General features: G+C 39.0%; 1 protein-coding gene across 3 annotated transcripts in view; it reads right to left on the bottom strand.

Annotated features, from left to right (window-relative positions):
• WASF2 (WASP family member 2) overlaps window positions 1–19,910 on the bottom strand; it is a 74,990-nt gene that overhangs the window by 51,518 nt on the left and 3,562 nt on the right. The window contains exon 1 of one of the 3 annotated variants that reach the window (XM_055573997.1): window positions 19,693–19,856. The exons of 1 other annotated variant lie outside the window; for it this stretch is intronic. The gene's annotated coding sequence lies outside the window, so the exon portion shown is untranslated. Of the gene's footprint in view, window positions 1–19,692; window positions 19,857–19,910 lie in introns of those variants that run through there. One more of the 3 variants, XM_055573996.1, reaches the window with a different exon arrangement.

The following is a 19,910-nucleotide window of genomic DNA, read 5'->3' as shown; positions in this document are numbered from 1 at the left end:
AATACAAGGGGTAGAGGAACAAATAAATCACAGAAATTCAATTAGAAAATCTAGAATAAGAAAACTTGGTTTCATCAACAACAACAAAAATATAAGGGAAAAAAGAGGCAAGAGAACCCAAAGATTAAAAGAGACTTAAGAGCCATATAAACCAAATCAATGTATGGATATTTTTTTGGAACCTGATTTGAATAAACCAACTGTTTAGAGAGAAGGGAGGAACACTGGTGAAGGGAGAGAGGGAAAAGAGAAAGCAACTGTGGAAATATGAACATTAACTGGATATCCAATGATGTTACTGTGTACTGTGATTATTTTTTTTTTCAAGAGTAATTACCTTTTAAAGCCACATAATGAAATTATTTACAATTTAAATGATATGGTGCATGGAATTTCTTTCAAAAAAATCTTGTGAGGATGAGACAGTAGTAGTACAGATGAAACAAGACTGACCATGAGACTGATGATTGTTGAAGTCCAGTGATGGACATGTAGAGGTTTATTACATCATCTTCTCTACATCTGTAATGTTTGAAATTTTCTAAACATACTTTTTTTATGAGAAAAAATTTTACTATAAGGACACTTCCAGCTTGTGAATCTACAAATATCTATGAAAATAAAAGATGGGGTTGGCAGGTACCTCAAGAAGTCATTCAATCTAGTTTTTTGCTTCTAGGAATGTTACTTGCAATATTACTTCACTCAACAAATACTTATTAAGTAATTACTAAATGCAAAGGCCATAGCACTGTAGAAGATGTATGCAGATATAAGAGTTTCTGTTTAAAGAGTTTCATAATACAGGAGAGACAAGAAAAGAACATAAATATAAAATAAAGTAAAAGTGATGAAGTTATGGTTTACCTGGTTAAGTAAATCACAAAAAGGCATGATAGAAGAGTGTCATATAACTAGGTGTTAAAATAGGCAGGATTTGGACATGTAAAGACAAGGAGTATTATGTCTAAGGTGGACAGTGTGAGCAGAGGTACATAAGCAGAAAATAATGAGACATTTCCAAGGAATGAAGATGAGTACATTATTGCAAAAGCAGTAGGGAACACGGCTGGAAAGACAAGTATGGCCAGATGATAGAATCTTAAATATCAGGTTGAGTTTGTACTTTAGTCGCTAAGAGATAGGAGTCACACAAGAAGAGTTACAGATTAAAGAATATTTAGGAAGATGCTATGTATCTCACTTGGTATTATTGCCTAGAAAATTCTATGGACAGAGAAGCCTGGCAGGCTACAGTCCATGAGGTCACAAAGAGTGGGACAAGAATGATTGACTGAGCACACACACATACATTTCACTTGAGCAGAGAAGAACAGAATGGACCTGGGGGGCGGTGGGAGTGGGGACAGGCGCAATACAGAAAGTAGAAGCAACAGTCAAGGCAAAGCTAACAAGGAACCTGAACTGGTATAGTAGGGAAAAGAGGGAGGGACCTGAGAGTATCTTGGCATGAAAAGAGGAAGGTCAGGAAAGTCAACCAGCAACTAAGGCCTTACACCTCACTGAACTGGGGAAACAGTAGAGCCAATGTTTGATATGTTGGCAGACCTATACTAGCTCTGAAATGTACTGAATAAACGACTGACTGAGTGAATAAGTAAATAAGGGGGTTTGGGGGGTGGGATGGGCAGAAGAACAGCTCAGCCTTCCTGTTTTAACTTATAAGAAGTCAAGGTGCTGAAGGAAAATGCTGCCCAGGTGTGCTAAGCAACATTGTCAAAAAAGCAAAGGTTCCATCATTAAAACCTGTATAAAAAGTATAAAATCCATCCTTAAAAACTCTTACCATGTCTCCCTAGCAAGAAGGAAACAAGTTGTACCAATATGACCACTGGTTCCCAAAAGCAAACAATCCATGAAAAGCTGAAGGTGCAGAAGAGATGACCAAGTGGAAGAATTCAATAGGAATTCTGGGACTGGGGTTCAAAGGTGGAAATACAGATTTGGAAGTTTCCAAACAGAGGAGGTGATAGTCAAAGACGAGAGAAGAGATGACCTCCTAACACAAAAGCATAAAGAGAAAGGTAAGGACACAGGACAACCTGGAGACAGACAAAGAAGAAAGATCAAGGAAAGCAAGAGAATCAGAACAATGCCCTGTTAAAAAGTTTAGAGAAGAGTTTCTAGAAGGAAGGCATGCTCAATCCTTGTTTTCTTCCTTGACCCACATATCTAATTCATCATCAAGCCTATCGGCTCTACCTCCAAAATACTTACTAAATACATCTACTTCTCTCATTTCTTCTTCCACCAACCTAGCTGATGTCTCTACCACACCTGGACTTCTGCTATGCTCTGCTATGCTATGCTAAGTCACCTCAGTTGTGTCCGACTCTGTGTGACCCCATAGACAGCAGCCCACCAGGCGACCCCGTCCCTGGGATTCTCCAGGCAAGAACACTGGAGTGGGTTGCCATTTCCTTCTCCAATGCATGAAAGTGAAAAGTGAAAGTGAAGTCACTCAGTCGTGTCCGACTCTTCTCGACCCCATGGACTGCAGCCTACCAGGCTCCTCTGTCCATGGGATTTTCCAGGCAAGAGTACTGGAGTGGGGTGCCATTGCCTTCTCCAGACTTCTGCTATTCACCTTAAATCAATCCCTGCCCCCCAAATAATTCTTTTTTTTTTTTTTGCAGCAATTTGATTAATCTTTTCTTTAAAAAAAAATTATTTATTTAGTTGGCTGCGTTGGGTCTTCATTGTGGCATGCAGGATCTTCAGTCTTCATTGTGGCACACGGAATCTTTAGTCACTGCATGCAAACTCTCAGGAGCAGCAAGTGGGATCTAGTTCCCTGGTCAGGGACTGAACCTGGCCCCCTGCATTGGGAGCTGGGGTGGTCTAGCCACTGGACCACCAGGGAAGTCCCTGGATTAATCTATAAAAAATGGAAATCATATCACATACCCACTCCCTCTTTAAAACACTAACTAAATGGATATTTAAAGACACTGGGGTGTGACAATGCTAATATAATCATGTTCCTGTGGGGGAAATACTTGCATTATATATATATATAATATATATATATATTTTTTTTTATATATGCCGAAATATTTACAAATGAAGTCTGCTTCAAAAATAATAAGGGCAAACAAGTCTGAACTTATTCTATGAGGCCAGTACTACTGTGCTATCAAAACCAGACAAAGGGACTTCCCTGGTGGTCCAGTGGCTAAGACTCCATGCTCCCAATGCAGGGGACCTGAGTTCAATCCCTGGTCAGGGAACTAAATCCCATATGCTGCAACTAAGGCCCAGTGCAGCCAAATAAATAAATTAATAAAAAAAAAAAAAAAAAAAAAAACCCAAAGACTTCCCCCTAAAGTTAGGAACAAGGCTGCAATATCCATTCTTATCACTTCTGTTCAATACTGTGCTGGAGGTTCCAGCCAGGGCAATCAGGTAAGAAAAAGAAATAAAAGGCATGAGACTGGAAAGGAAGAAGTAAATTCTATTTGCAGATAACATGATCGTGTAATATAGAAAATGCTAAGAAATCCATCAAAACACTGTTAGAACCAAGGCAGCAGGATACAAGATCAATATACAAAAATCAATTTTAGGGACTCCCCTAGTGGTCCAGTGGTTAAAAGAATCCACGCTGCAATGCAAGGGACAAGGATTCAATCCCTGTCAGGGAACTAAGATCCCCCATGCCTCAGAGCAACTAAGCCCGTGAGCCAAAATTAGAGTCCATGAACTGCAACAAAAGATTCCCCATGACTCAATGAAGAAATGATGTGCTGCAAGTAAGACCCACAATGCAGCAAAATAAATTTCTTTATAAAAAATCAATTTTATTTCTATACACTAGCAATAAACAATCCAAAAATTAAACTAAGAAAATAATTTCATTTACAAATGCATCAAAATAAATTTAGGAATACTTAGGAATAAATTTAATAAAAGAAGTGTAAAACTTGTAAAGACTTCAAAATATAGAGAAAAATTTTAAAGGCCTAAATAAATGAAAAAACACCCTATATTAACAGAGTGAAAGATTTAATATTGTTCCGACAGCAATACATCCTAAATTAATCTACAGATTCAATGAAATTCCTATCAAAATCCCAGCTGAATTTTTTTTTTTTTTTGCAGCAACTGACAAGCTGAGCCCAAATTCATATGTAAGTGCAAGGGACTCAGAATGTCAAAACAATATTGAAAAACAGAACAAAGCTGAAGGACTCACACTTTTATATTTCAAAATTTATAATAAAAGAGCTTCAGTAATCAAGACTGTGACATTGGTATAAGAACAGACATTCAGGTCAGTGGATAAAACTGAGAACTCCCAAAAACCTCTATGGCCAATTTATTTTTAGCAAGGATGCAAAAAAATTCAATGGGGAACAAATTATCTTTTCAATATATGGTGCTGGGACAATTGGATACTCAACTGAAAAGAATAAAGTTGAACCTCTACCTAACACCATAACAAAAAATTAACTCAAAATGGATCAAAGGCTTAACTATAAGATCTAAAAGTATAAAACTCTAAGGAGAAAATATAGGTGTAAATCTTCACAATCCTGGACTAGGCAATGGTTTCTTAGATAGGACACCCAGAAAAACAACCAACCAAAGGAAAAGTAGATAAACCATACTTCATCAAAATTAAGAAACTTTTGTGCTTCAAGGGTCACAGCAAGAAAGTGAAAAGAAATGAAAAGAAAATATTTACATATCATATCTGGTAAGGGGCTTGTATCCAGAACATATAAAAAACTATTCAATACGATAATAAAAAGGATGAACGACCCAACTTAAGAATGGGTAAAACATTTAAACAGACATTCTCCAAAGGAGATACAGAAACAGCCAACAAATACATGAAGGCTGCTCAACATCACACTAGTTAGTAGGGAAATGGAAATCAAAACATTAGCTATGTGGGAGGTGGGTAAACTAGGCATTTGGGATTAGCTGATACAAACTACTACATAAAAAGCAGATAAACAAGAGGTCCTACTGTATAGCACAGGGAACTACACTCAGGATCTTGTAACAAACTACAGTGGAAAAGAATTAGAAAAAGAACATATACATGTATAACTGAACCACTGTGCTGTACACCAAACACTGATACCACACTGTAAATCAACTGTACTTCAAAAACAAAACGAAAGCTATGAGGTATCATTTCACACTCACTAGGATGGCTATAAAAAAAAGATGAGAAATATTGGTGAGGGTGTGGAAAAACTGCAATCAGACAGTGCTGGTGGAAAGCAGACTGGCAGTTTCTGTGTTACCATATGACCCGGCAAATCCATTCATAGGTATGTACTCAAGAGAAATGAAAACATACATCCACTCCAAAAAATCTCTGTATGTTATAGCACCGTTATTCACGATAGCAAAGAAGTGGTAACAAACCAAATGTCCACCAACTGATGAATAAATAAAAGTGTTACATCCATACAATGGAGTAGTGATACAAGCCTACCACATGATGGACACTTGAAAGCATTATGCTAGGTGAGAGAAGCCAACCACAAAACACCATGTATTGTATGACTGAATTTATATGAAAGGTCCAGAAAGGGCAAATCCACAGACACAAGCAGCAGATTAATGGTTGTCTAGGGCTGTGGAGAGGGGAAAATGCGGAGTGACTTCTTTTTATTTTTTTTACTTTACAATATTGTATTGGTTTTGCCATAGGGGAGTGACTTCTAATAGGTATGGGGTTTCTTTCTGGTGTGATAAAAACACTCTGTATTTTGGAATTAAACAGTGGTGATGACTGTATAACCTTGTGAATAGACTAAAAAACACTGAATTGCCTATTTTATTTTTGTTTTTAATATATATTTATTTTTGGCTGGGTCGGGGTCTTAGTTGCAGCACACAGTTTCCTTGCAACATGCAGACATCTCTACAGTTGAGTCACCGGCTACAGGTAACGCGGGCTTAGTTGTCCAGTGGCATGTGGGATCTTAGTTCCCCGACTGGGGATTGAACCTTGGTCCCCTGCATCCCAAGGCAGATTCTCAATCACCAGACCACTGGGGTCCCTGAACTGCATATTTTAAATGGGTAAACTGTTTGGTATGTGAATTGTATCTCACTTTATATATATATATGTATGTATGTATGTATTTATGGCTGTGCTGGGTCTTCATTACTGCTCGGGCTTTTCTCCGGTTTCGGCGAGTGGGGGCTACTCTCTACTGGCGGTGCACAGGCTTCACATTGAGGTGGCCTCTCCTGTTGCAGACCATCACTCTCTACTGGCGGTGCTCAGGCTTCACATTGAGGTGGCCTCTCCTGTTGCAGACCATCACTCTCTACTGGCGGTGCTCAGGCTTCACATTGAGGTGGCCTCTCCTGTTGCAGACCACCGGCTCTAGAGCACAGGTTCAGCACTTGCGGTGCACAGGCTAAGCTGCTCCGAGGCATGTGGAATCTTCCCGGATCAGGGATCGAACCCGTGACTCCTGTATTCACAGGCGATTCTTTATCACTTAGCCACCAGGGAAGCCCTGCATCTCACTTTTAAAAATCAAAAAGAAATGTCCACATAAAGACTTGCACACAAATGTTCATAGCAGCTTAATTTGTAATAGCCCCAAACTAGAAACATCCAAATATCCATCAACAGGTGAATGGATAAACAAACTACTATATTCATGTAATGGATTATTACTTGACAACCAATGAAACTTGCAACAACATGGATGAATCTCAAAATAATCATCCCAAATGAAAGACACCAGACCTCTGTCAATCAGCATGTACTATATGATTCCATTTATATAAAATTTTAGATTTCCTGATGGCTCAGCAGGTAAAGAATCTGCCTGCAACTCAGGAGACAAGGAGACAAGAGTTAGATCCCTGGGTTGAGAAAATTCCCTGGAGGAGGAAATGGCAAACCTCTCCAGTTATTCTTGCCTGAAAAATCCCATGGACAGAGGAGCCTGGCAGACTATAGTCCAAAGGAATACAAAGAGCCGGACACAACTGAGCATGCACGCTGGCTAGAAGATTCAAAATAATTTATAGTGATAGTGTATCAGTTGTTGCCTGTGGCTGGGAGTGTGAAGGTGAGCAACAGAGCAGAAGGGAGTGATTACAAAGAGGCAGGAGGAAAGATTTATGGGTGATGAAGATGTTCATTATCTTAATTATGGTAGTGTCTTTAATGGTATATACATATGTCAAAAATTACCAAATTTTACATTTCAATATGTGGTTTATGCCAATAACATCTCAAAAAAGCTGTTATAAAAATGAAAAAAAAAAAAAAAGGTCTCTGTTAATTCAAGTATTTAAACTGCTGCTGTCTATATAGGCTAGATAGTAATTTAAAACAAAAGTTACATGATTAATAGTTACTATGTGAGGTGATGTATGTGTTAATTGGCTTGATTATGGTTAATCATTTCACAATGTATATACATACACCAAATTTTCATGTTGTATACCTTAATGTAAGATTTTTGTTTGTCAATATATCTTGATAAAGCTTAAAAAATAAAAATAAATAAAAGTTACATTAACTGTTGAAAAAAATAACATTAGGGGAGGAGACAGAGTATTAGAGGAAAAAATTAGCCATGAATTAGTAACTCTAGTCAGGAAATAGATACACAGGGGTTCATTATACCATTTTTTACTTTTATATATGCTTGAAATTTTGCATTAACAACTTTTTAAAGGGAATACCCTGGCAATCCAGTGGTTTCACTGGACTTTCACTGCCAGGCACAGGTTCAATCCCTAGCTGGGGAACTAAGATCTAGCAAGCCACACAGTGGGGCCAAAAAGAAAGAAAAAAAAAAAGTTTTTAAAAAAACTGTTCAAGCATCTGAATTAAATAAAATCTCATCAAGACTTTCCATTTTACTTAAAAATAAAACTTAGCAAGCCTACAAAGCTTTGAAATACCTTTGCCCTTCATTCCTTCTCCTTCTACCTCGGAACTGTCTTTTCCTCACCTCTTCATTTGGTTCATTCATTTTCACTCTTCAGTTTTGGTTTGTCACCGTCTCACAGAAGCCTTTTCTGACCATCTCTGTGCTATGCTTAGACACTCAGTCATGTCTGACTCTTTGTGACCCCAGGGACCATAGATTACCGGGCTCCTCTGTCCATGGGGATTCTCCACACAAGAATACTGGAGTGGGTTGCCATGCTTTCCTCCAGGGATTCTTTACAACCCAGGGATCGAACCCAGGTCTCCCACATTGCAGGCAGATTCTTTACCGACTAAGCCACCAGGGAAGCCCAACCATCTCTAAGTTCCTCCATTATTTCTGTTATAACACCTTATTTTATTCTCTAACATATCACAATCTTTCAATATTTTATGAGTTTGTTTTTGTTGTTCAGTCACTGAGTTGTGTCCAATTCTTTGCGACCCCATGGACTGTAGCACACCAGGCTTCCCTGTCCTTCACTATCTCCCAGAGTTTGCTCCTGTCCATTGAGTCCATGGTATCATCCAACCATCTCATCCTCTGTCACTCACTTCTCCTGCCTTCAATCTTTCCCAGCATCAGGGTCTTTTCCAGTAAGTCAGTTCTTCGCACCAGGTGGCCACAGTACTGGAGTTTCAGCTTCAGCATCAGTCCTTCCAGTGAATGTTCAGGGCTGATCTCCTTTAGGGTTGCCTGGTTGGATCTCCCTGCCATCCGAGGGACTCTCAAGTCTCCTCCACACCACAGTTCAAAGCACTGATTCTTCCTCACTCGGTCTCCTTTACGGTCCACCTCTGACATCTGTACACGACCACTGGGAAAACCAGAGCTTTGACTAGACAACCTTTGTTGGCAAAGTGATGTCTCTGCTTTTTAATATGCTGTCTATGTTTGTCATAACTTTTCTTCTAAGGAGTAAGCGTCTTTTAATTCATGGCTTCAGTCACTGTCCTCAGTGATTTTGGAACCCAAGAAAATAAAATCTGTCACTATTTCCACTTTTTCCCCATCTATTTGCCATGAAGTGATGGGACCCGAGCCATCATCTACTTTTTTGAATGGTGAGTTTCAAATCAGCTTTTTCACTCTCCTCTTTCACCCTCAACAAGACACTCTTTAGTTCCTCTTCACTCTCTGCCATTAGAGTGATACCATCTGCCTATCTGAAGTTGCTGATATTTCTCCAGGCTATCTTGATTTATTTGTCTATGTGATTAATTTAATCTTGATTTATGTGTTTACTTATTGCCTACCCAAGCCTCCTTAAACTGCATGAGAGCAGCGACCTTGCCTCTTATAATCACAGAGCTGTGTTCTTCATGCCTGGCACATAACAGATATTCAATAATTTTTTGTTGAATGTTAAACTAGTAACCCAATACTGGGTATTATTGTCGAACATTTAATACATTAAGGTCCTACAGAGAACCTACTGTTTGCAAAGCTTCAGGTAACACATATGCATGTCTGAAGTGAGAGGATTCGTGATATAACGTGAACAGAATGAAAATTTTTTTAAATTCCTCCAAAGGCTAGTGAAAACAGTAAATAAATACTATTTAAGACTTTTTTTTTTCCTCTGGAGAATTCATTTAGAAACAGAAATAAAGAGTGTTCTGATATAGTATTTACCTTCTCAAGGCAGACCTATAAACAAGGGGATCCCCCAGTGATTAATGCTGAAACGTATCAGAAATAACATTTTTAGAAATTATCTAGAAAAAAAAACTGTCTAGTGAATCTTCTCAGCTTGCATACGACTCTAAAGTAGTAGCTAGAAGTACAATGATACAAAGTCGTGTGTTAAGAAAGGTGGAAAATAGCATCCATGTAGACAAAAGTAAGGTCATGCAGTAATGGAAAAGCAGTCCAAACTTTAATTATCAAATGATGAGCTCTAAAGCTACCTGTTTCAATACAGGAAAAGGATTTCAGAGTCCCTGGATTTATGCTGAATACATCTACAAAAAGGCAACAAAATGCTGGTCATTATTAAGAAAGCTTTGGAAACAGGGAACACATTATCCTGCCCTTGTACCAAGCAAAGTGTATTTGTATTAGAATAGAATGTGCAGTTGTGGTCACCATAACACAAAAAGGTAAAATAGAGAAGGCCTAAAAAGATATCCAAAAAGGCCAAAGGACAGAGGAGCTTATGTAAGTATATATATATTTTTAATATAGATATATAAAGGACACATTAGTATGAAACAAAGAGGGTGTGAAAAGGTAGACTACATCAAATCTTAAAAGTTACAATCCAGTTAGAGTGTAAATAAACAAACAAAAATAAATATATTTTTTTTAAATTTTAAGCCCAGGTTTTAGAATAAGACAGACAGAAGTTTTATGTCAAAAAAGGGAAGGGAAGGGGGAAAGGGAAGAAGGGGAAAAAAATGAAGGCAGGAAGGAATTGAGCTTTAATCCCAGTAGGCTTAGCTGTGTGACAATGGGCATGATACTTAACTTTGAGCCTCGATTTTCTCATCTTTAAATATCTAATTTGAAGGGCTGCCATGAGGATGGAGATATGCACACTACCTAGTATATAGTCTACATTTACTACTTTTATTAGGACTAATAAAAAGTAATAGTTTACTACCCAATCCAATATATAAAGTAATAAAACTCATTACTCAGATGACGAGTACAGAATGTAAGGGAAAAAAAAAATCATTCAAAGATAGTCTAGAAAAATTCATAGGCAGCTTTTCCATAAGAACCTTCTTCCTAAGAAAAATTACAAATTTTGGAACAGAGTCCTAAACTTTGAGGCTGACACTTTCACCCCTTTACCATCAGCAGCAGAATTCTGGATGAGATGATATATCCAACCAAATACGCCATTCATTGTCTTAATTTAACTAGACAGGTCCCTCTCTTACAGATGAGAAAACTGAACCTAAGCAAGTCAATGCCCAAGGCTACACACAAAGCTAATACATGGAGGAGCCTACATTTCAAACCAGATGGGCTGACTCCGGAATCTCTACTCATAACCACAACTAACTGCCTCCTACTCTGCAAGAAATGTTGGATGCTGGGTATGCAAGAATGAGATGAGTGATTTAAGGAGTATACAGTTAAGTATTCAAAAAGGCTGCTTGATGAGTCCAGCCCAGCCAAGGTCACCACCAGTTAGATACTCAGATTTAGGGTGACCATAAGCACAAACACTGAAATAATAACTGATTAATGAGGATGTAACAAACCTAATATAAGGAGGGAAGCCTAAAAATCCCTCAACAGTGGTCTCAGATATGGTAAACAAACTGCAGAAAAAGAGGACAATATATCAAAATACTAACTAGTGGGATTATGTGAAAGTGAAAGTCGCTCAGTCGTGTTCAACTCCTGCTGACCCTGTGGACTATACAGTCCATGAGCGGGTAGCCTTTCCCTTCTCCATGGGATCTTCCCAACCCAGGGATGGAACCAAGGTCTCCCACATTGCACGCAGATTCTTTATCATATGAGCCACAGGGAAGCCCAAGAATATTGGAGTGGGTAGCCTATCCCTTCTCCAGCAGGTCTTCCCAACCCAGGAATCAAACTGGGATCTCCTGCACTGCAGGAGGATTCTTTACCAACTGAGCTATCAGGGAAGCCCAATGGGATTACGGGTGACTCATTCTCTGTTTCATATTTTTTTAATTTGGCTTTAAAAACAAAAAAGAGCTCATATTATTTTCATAGCTGGAAAAATGAAGAAATAAAAATAAATCTGAGGAAACTTTCACTTTACTCACTTCTAATTCTATAATTTGTTGCAATGAGCATGTATTACTTTTGTAATTCCAAAGACATTTTAAAAACAAATAAATCTAATATATTAGAAAAATGAAGTAAATTACATGCAAATACCAAAGCCCCAAAAATGGATACAAGAATTAGCAAATAAGGAGTTACGGTTTGTCAGAAAGAACTCTATACATACACCGCAAGACTTAGATTCACACTGATATACACACTAACACGGACGTCAAAAACTATTTTGAACAGTAGAATTCAGACACAAGAGTACATACTGCATGAGCCAAGAACAGGAAAAATTAATATGTAAGGATAGAAATCACAACAGTGGTTGCCTATAAGACAGCAGGGAACTAAGGAGGGTTATGGAGACTTTCTATCTCTTGACTGGGTGTTAGCCATCCACGTATTTACATGTGTCAAAACTCATCTATCAATAATTACATACTTGTATTTCTATGTATTCCACTATATGTAAATTTTACCTTTAAAGAAATCTCATTTTTAAAAAAAAGACAGGGTTCAATCTCAAAAGACAGGGTTCAATCTCAAATCTTTTATTTATTAGTTGAATGACTTTAAGGAAGTTACTTAACCTCTCTGAGGCTGCTTATCTGTATGTATGCTCAGTCACATCTGACTCTTTGCTACCCCAGGGGCTGTAGCCCACCAGGCTCATTTGTCCATGGGATTTTCCTGTCAAGAATACTGGAACGGATTGCCATTTCCTCCTCCAGGGGATCTTTCTGACCCAGGGATCGAACCCACGTCTCCTGTGTCTCCTGAATTGGCAGGCGGATTCTTTACCACTGAGCCATGGGGAAGCCCATTTATGGGTATAAAATGTAGCTAACATAATTTATCTCAATGCTGGGAACTGATTGTAACATGTATCAAAGTCAGAGACTGTGCTTTGCAAACTATCACCCTATGAATGTTCAAAGAACTTTAAAGGTAAAATGGGGGCAAAGTGGATCTTATATTTCTCATAATACCACAAATGGCTTTGTTATCAGGAACACTATTCTTTAAAGACTATCAGTATTCTACAAAGGGAAATTTACTTATAGTTCTCCATTGTGAAGGGAAAGGAACATCATGGACATGATCTAACACCTCCTTCTACACAGTTAAAAACAATTACTCAAGATATGACTTGAGAGAAAGCTTGCTAGACTGAGTACTTGCCAGAACAATGGCATAATCACAGGAGGAAAAGGTCTCAATTCCAAATATGTGACAGTAAAAGAGTTGCTCAGTACTTTACTATGTCAATTACAAAGTTTAAATGTCTCCGTAAGTCATATCATAAATGTGTGTAAATGTGTATCTGTGCACATACATACACATATTTACTCAAACTGGAACAGAGTTAAACCACTGCTTCTTCCCAAAAGGGCTTCTACATTCTAAAAATAAGAAACTTAATTCTGTTCAACTAGAATTCAGAATTCATCTTATAACTGAGAGTATGTCTCAAGCTTTCCCATATTTACCCAAAAAGAAAAGCAGCTTGAAAAATAATATCATAGGCAAAGTCTAATAGCCTCTCCCATCAATCTCAAACTGTTTGTCTTTATTAGTGTATAGAAATCATGAAGACGACCAAATTTTTCTGCGGTACTTCTATATCTGAATGTTATTTCTTCTGTAAGCATTCAACAATTCTTGTTTCTATTCTTCTCTTTTCTAATTCAATTCTGTTTGGTTTCTAAGTTAAGAAGTGTGCTTCATTTGCATAAATGGTAACTATTCTGAGATACCATTCATAACTATACATTTGAATTCTCTAGAGTACTATTCATAACTTTAAATGGAACAGGGGAAAAAAAACACTCATTCAACTTCACTTTAATGGTGACTAAGACATGAATGATTATGTTATCCTGTAGAGGGCTGGCCAAAGGACTGAAGTCCTCCAGTGCTACTACTAACTTGTCATCATTTTATGAACGTCCAAAGGAACCAAGAGGATCACTGCCTTGACCAATCTACCTATCACAAAAAAATACTGAGCTCAGAAAAACATGCTCATTAGCTAAACATGTTTTTTAGAGTTATGAAGTATCTATGTAGAAACATTAAAAGATGTATCTTAGCCAAGAAGCTCAAAAATTAGCTGAGAAGAATCCTGACAAGTCCTGGCAAGTTCTCTATAAAACCAATGCTGGTTATTCTCTAAGTGTTAAAACAGCTTTTCTGAGAAAAGCTGAGTCTTTTATTCAAGGTAGTAATATTCTAGTAGTTCTTTACCTAATCAGTGGCAGAAACTGAATTCACAAAATCTGCATAAATAATTCAACTGTCTGTACTGCTCTAATAAATTTAAACCAAATAAAATAAAATTTGAGCAGAATAAAAATGATGGTGCTATTTTAAGTTTGTCACCTCCTGATTTCCCTCATTTTTCTTTCTTATCCAAAAGTCAGAGACAAGAGACTATATAACCAGAAAAGAGGAATGGAAGGACAGTGCATATGTGAGGACACCTACATTCATTTCCGCTCTATGACCCTACCCTTGACAGAGTTTTCAACAGAGGGCAATTTTCTCCCCAAAGGACATTTGACAATATCTGGAGACATTTCTGGTTGGCACAGCTGAGAAGGGGCAAAGATGTAGTTACCATTAATAGGTAGTGGGTAAAGACCAGAGATACTGCTAAAGATACTACAATTCCCACGACAGTGTACCACTATACAGCATATTATTCAACTCAAAATGTCAACAGCACTAAGGATGAGAAACCTGAACCCAAGGCTCGGTAAAGACCTACCTCTCAATAAATGTTTGTTGTAATGAACTGAAAAGGAAAGACCATAAATTGGAAAAAGAGAAGCCTACAAGAATGAAACAGAAGACAGAGGCCTAAATTAAACATTACTAGCATCTATCACGGAGAAGGCAATGGCACCCCACTCCAGTACTCTTGCCTGGAAAATCCCATGGATGGGGTCGCTGAGGGTCGGACGCAACTGAGCGACTTCACTTTCACTTTTCACTTTCACGCGTTGGAGAAGGAAATGGTAACCCACTCCAGTATTCTTGCCTGGAGAATCCCAGGGACAGGGGAGCCTTGTGGGCTGCCGTCTATGGGGTCGCATAGAGTCGGACACGACTGAAGCGACTTAGCAGCAGCAGCATCTATCAAGCCTTTATTGAGACTTCCTGGAGGTCCAGCGGTTAAGACGCTGCACTTCCACCACAGGTGATGTGGATTAGATCCCTGGCGGGGGAACCAAGATCCGACATTACACGTCGCACGGCAAAAAAAAAAGGCTTTATTGTGTGTTTCACAATCGGTCATACAGAAATGCACAACAGAGCCCAGCCCATAAGAAGCTCATCGCCAGGTAAAGGAAAGAGTTTTATAATTTGTCTGTTATCTGATTTGACAATATCCAATAAATGCTTTAATGAAGGAGAAGACAAAAAAGGGAGTCACTCAACTTTTCCTAGGAATGATTCACATCTTAGAAGACATCTTAGCTCAGTTCTGAAGGATGAGTAGGAAGCATCTTACTTCACAGCTTACAATGCCTCTTTCCAGACAAAAAGCCATTCAACAAAAACTGTGGAATACCAATTATGTTCCACACATTCTGTTATGTTCTGGAGACACAAATTACAACTTTCCACTTTTTCCCTTGGCATTGCGGGTACCCAGCAGCCCACCTCCACAACTCAAATCCCAACAATTCTTTCATTTAGCAATTGTCATCAACCTATCACAGTAGTCAGTAAGGCCACTATCTACAGATTTAGTAGAACTTCCAGTTGCCTGTCGACAAGACTGTATCTAATCTTGCCTAGATCACAAAATCAGGATGACGATGCTGGCAGAGTAACTAGCAATGAACTGACTATGCGTCCAGATCTGCCAACTGTTGGATGTGTGCTGGTATCTTGGAAAGCTATTTAACTTTATGAAAAAATCCTCTTCCACCCTACCCAATTCATGCCAGAACCAACATGGAGTCGCTCAGTCGTGTCCGACTCTTTGTGACTCCATGGACTGTAGCCTACCAGGCTCCTCCGTCCATGGGATTTTCCAGGCAATAGCACTGGAGTGGGCTGCCATTTCCTTCTCCAGAGGATCTTCCCGACTCAGGTATCAAACCCAGGTCTCCCACATTGTAGACAGACACTTTACTGTCTGAGCCACCAGGGAAGTCCAATTGCAAATTAATCAACATATATTTACTGAACACCTTCCATGTGCTTACCTCAATGGTTGTCAACCCTGGTTGTTTACTGACATCAGAATTCTTAGATATAATTTCCTTTTTGATGGTAAATTCTGATGCAACAAAAGTGTGATGCCTTGGCCTTTAGGCTTTACAGAATATACAAGAAGTGTAATACACAGTGCTTGTCTTGAAGAGCTTAACCAGTCATAACAGAGTAAATTGTAATAGTATGTTTGTTCACTAATTTGTAACCCTTTTGCAATATTATCAATCCTTACCAAACAGAAGAAACTGAGGTAGTCTGGATAAGAACTATTTCTATTCCCTAATCCAATCAAACACCAACTACACCTAATACACAGTTACACTGATACACTGTTCCACACCCTTTCTATCTCCCAGACAGTGAAAGTGCCACTCTCAGAAACTATGAAGACACTCCAATTAGGAGAATGAATTGAGGCCCTCAAATCAGGTGGCAGTTTGTCCTGAAGCCCAGAATCTCTCAAATTCATGCTGTCGAAGGCCTTCTTTTAAATAGGAAAAATAATTCTTTAACCTCTAACAATACCAGTCTACCTCACTCCTAGTTGAATTGTTCAAGAATAGTAAAGAGCAGACTGAATTTTTGTAAATGTGCTCCTAGAGGTCCTTGGCCATTTAAAGAAATCACCCAAATTCATAAGGCTGGTAAACTTCAGTTTTTCACATGGTAAATAATTGAAATTTTTAAAAAAGTAAAAATATAAATCAAAACTATCTAAATCCAATATATTTTAGTAAACTCCTTGATGTACAAATTGAAGAAGCTTGAAAAGTTAAAAACGTAAAAATTTTGATCTAAATCTCATCCAGCAGCAATAACCTCATACTAAAGACCACCTTGAAACTTTAAATTCTGCAAACATGATTCTACAGATCCTCACCTGATTAGTCTTTCTCTCAATTATATGGGAAAAGATACAATTCTCTTAATTGCTATATAAAAATTGATGAGCACAAGACCTATAAATTACTTTTTAAAAAAAGAGGGCAGGAAAAAAAAAAAAAGAGGGCAGGGATGTCATTCAAACATCTAAGATAGAGACCAATAATGGTATTAAAAGGTAAAATTTTGTACTTGAGTAAAAATGCATATTGATGTATATTAAAATAAGAATATCATATGAAAGAAAAAAGTGTCTTCTATGTAATACTGTTTTTAGGACCTATGACTTTAAAATTTGCTTGGTTGACAATATTTGTCCTTGTAATTGTTCATCATATAAATTATATCCATAAAATTCCACAATTCCTTATTTCCAAAATCCAAAAGGCTATAAAAAACAAGTTTTCATTATTCATTTGGTGCAAATCCTGACATGAAATGACTATAAATGAAATGACATGCGGCTATTCATGACATTTATTTATCCCAGTTGGTATGAACATTCTGACATTTTACTGCAGAAATAGAATTGTGTTCGATTACAAGGTGCTGCCCCACACCTCTCAGGGATGTTACATAACTTACAATATATGTACATTTCTTTTCCAAAATTCTAAATTCAGAAGCACAACTAGTCCCAAGAACCTCCCCCCGCCCACGGTACTGCAGACTGATAAACTATATATAATTAAGACTAAATCTTTTACAGAAAATATAACTGATATTGAGTAAATGCAAATCTTTACATGCAATAGATAATAAATTTAATGTCTTAACTATTCACACCTATACAATCCTGTAAAATAAAGCATTACAAAGACTTAACAAATGTCAAAAAACACACCATTTTTTGTTTTTCAATTGATGGGGACATTTGCATCATCCAATATCTAGATCAAGTCCTCTCAGGCTGAAATCCACTAATTTAAATCACAGTTTTTAAAAAAAAATCCCAAAGACGACAATTGGTAATTATGTTGAGAAAAACAATCATTCACTGACAAATAACATATTCAGTTCTGACTTTTTAAAAATTATCTCTGAAGGTTTAAGATTTAAAATTCTTTCATTCTAGAACATAATCTCTGAACGCAGAACATATTACAAGTGACTTTTTCTGTGAAAGCAGAGCCTTGGACGAGGGACAACAACAGGAACAGTCCTTAAAAACATTTCAATGGGAAGAAGAGTTGCACAGTTCTTTCCTTGCTTCCTCCTTCAGTTGCTGCTTTTCTGGTTTTAGAATTTCAAACAAAGAAATACATATTGGCTCCAATGCTAAGAAACGCCCTCCTTCTCAGCAACTTCCTCTTCCAATTTTCTTCCCTACGGTTGACATATGAGAACAATGCACACTGCCGACCTACCATTTTGATTAACCAAAAGCTCTGAGACTTGGAAAAATTAAGGGTTGCAATTTATTTGTAGTACCCACTCTAGGTCCACAATCTTCACTAATCTAGAAGTCAAATAACAGGAAGCAAAAAGAAAGGAGTATTTCACTTAATCAAGAGGCGGGCTATTGAAACTTTCACCCCAAGAATCCAAAGAAATTTGCACTAACAAATGGGAAATTTCTTCCATCCCAAGAAAGCTTGGCCTTCTTAGGGAAGAGAAAAAGTTACTAGGCTGGCACCATTCCAAACCAAGAGTCAAGTCTATGCACCAATAGTTAGTGAACTTCTACTGGCCATGCAATCAGGATTCAAACAGAGTTCTCTGAGATCCTGACATACTTCCGAGTGACTTTTACAATTCGGTAACGGTCCTTTCCAACTCACAAATTGAACAAAGGGGATGCACTTATGATTAACCATCCAGAGATTAAGACCCAGCCTGTCTCCTTCTCAGAAGTCAATTCAAGTGTCTGGGACCCAACCCCTCCCCCATCCATGACAAAGCAAACTTCCTTTAAGTAGACAGTCAATTGCCCCTAGACCAGTGATTCTCAAAGGAAACACCCTAATGTTGGTAAGCTCTGAACCTTACTGTGTGACCTTGGGCAAGTTACTCAAGTCCTCTGAAACTTAGTTTACCTATAAATTCTCAAGGGTGGCTGTAAAAATTAAACAAGAACCTGTTTGACACACAGTAGGAGCACCATAAATGTTCCTTCTAACCCACCCAAAAGAAAAGCGAGTTCTTTGGGGCCTAAATTTCAATCACAGCCCCAAGAGGCTCCAAGGATCCCTTCCTCTTCTCCGATTCTATGAAGAACTGTACAAAACTTCCCCATCTCAGAGACTCTAGGGTCCTGGAAGACCAAGACAACCAGACCCCACCCCATTATAGTCTGGGGTCCATCCAGAGTCTTCCTCGATGGGCCCCTTTAGCCAACTTTCCTTATTACTTTGCAGACCATCCTGGACACACACCTACACTCACGTACACACACATTCCTCTCCGCCACTCTGCAACTTAGGCCAGAAGTCTCAAAGAGCGCTTTAATGCCTTCATGGCCCAGAAATGGAAACTGAGACTCCGCCGAGAGAAGAACTTGCCCAAGATCTCTGACAACGTCTGCCCGCAAAGCCTTCGTTTTACAACTGGGTAAAACGAGGCCCAGAAAGGGAAGTGACTTGCCCAAGGTCACACAGCGAGTTGAAAGCACAGATAAATCAGGTTGGGGTACTTTCGCAGCCTCGCGGGCCCTTCCGAGCCTCCGAGGGGATCTCCGGGATACCTCCTCTCTGGGGAGGGGAGTGTACTGTGAGACATCACCCCGCGCTGACCGCTCACCGGCTCTCAGTCGGTCTGCGGCTGGAGGCGCGGCACCCACTCCTCCGGAACCCTGAGCGGCTCGGGAGAGGCGACCCGACCGGGCCCAGCGCCTCACGGCTGGGCCCGCCCGCGGGGACTTGTTGCTCACCTGGTCTCGCGCGGTCTCCCTTAGCGTCAGAAGGGCTGGCCAGCCGCCCTTCTCCGCACAGGGTCTGTTCTCTCCGGCCACCTCTCGGGTTGCCACACAGCCGGACCCCCCCCCCACCCCCCCTCCTCTCAGCGCGATACGCCCCCAGCCGCGCTCGCCCGGCCCGCGTCCGCCATTACGCGATTCCCCGCCCTGGGACGCAGCCACACCCCGCCAAC

The sequence above is a fragment of the Bubalus kerabau genome, chromosome 3 (genome assembly GCF_029407905.1).
Source record: "Bubalus kerabau isolate K-KA32 ecotype Philippines breed swamp buffalo chromosome 3, PCC_UOA_SB_1v2, whole genome shotgun sequence".
NCBI lineage: Eukaryota > Metazoa > Chordata > Mammalia > Artiodactyla > Bovidae > Bubalus > Bubalus kerabau.
The sequence above is the reverse complement of the archived record's forward strand: the minus strand, read 5'-3'. Positions and strand labels throughout refer to the sequence as shown.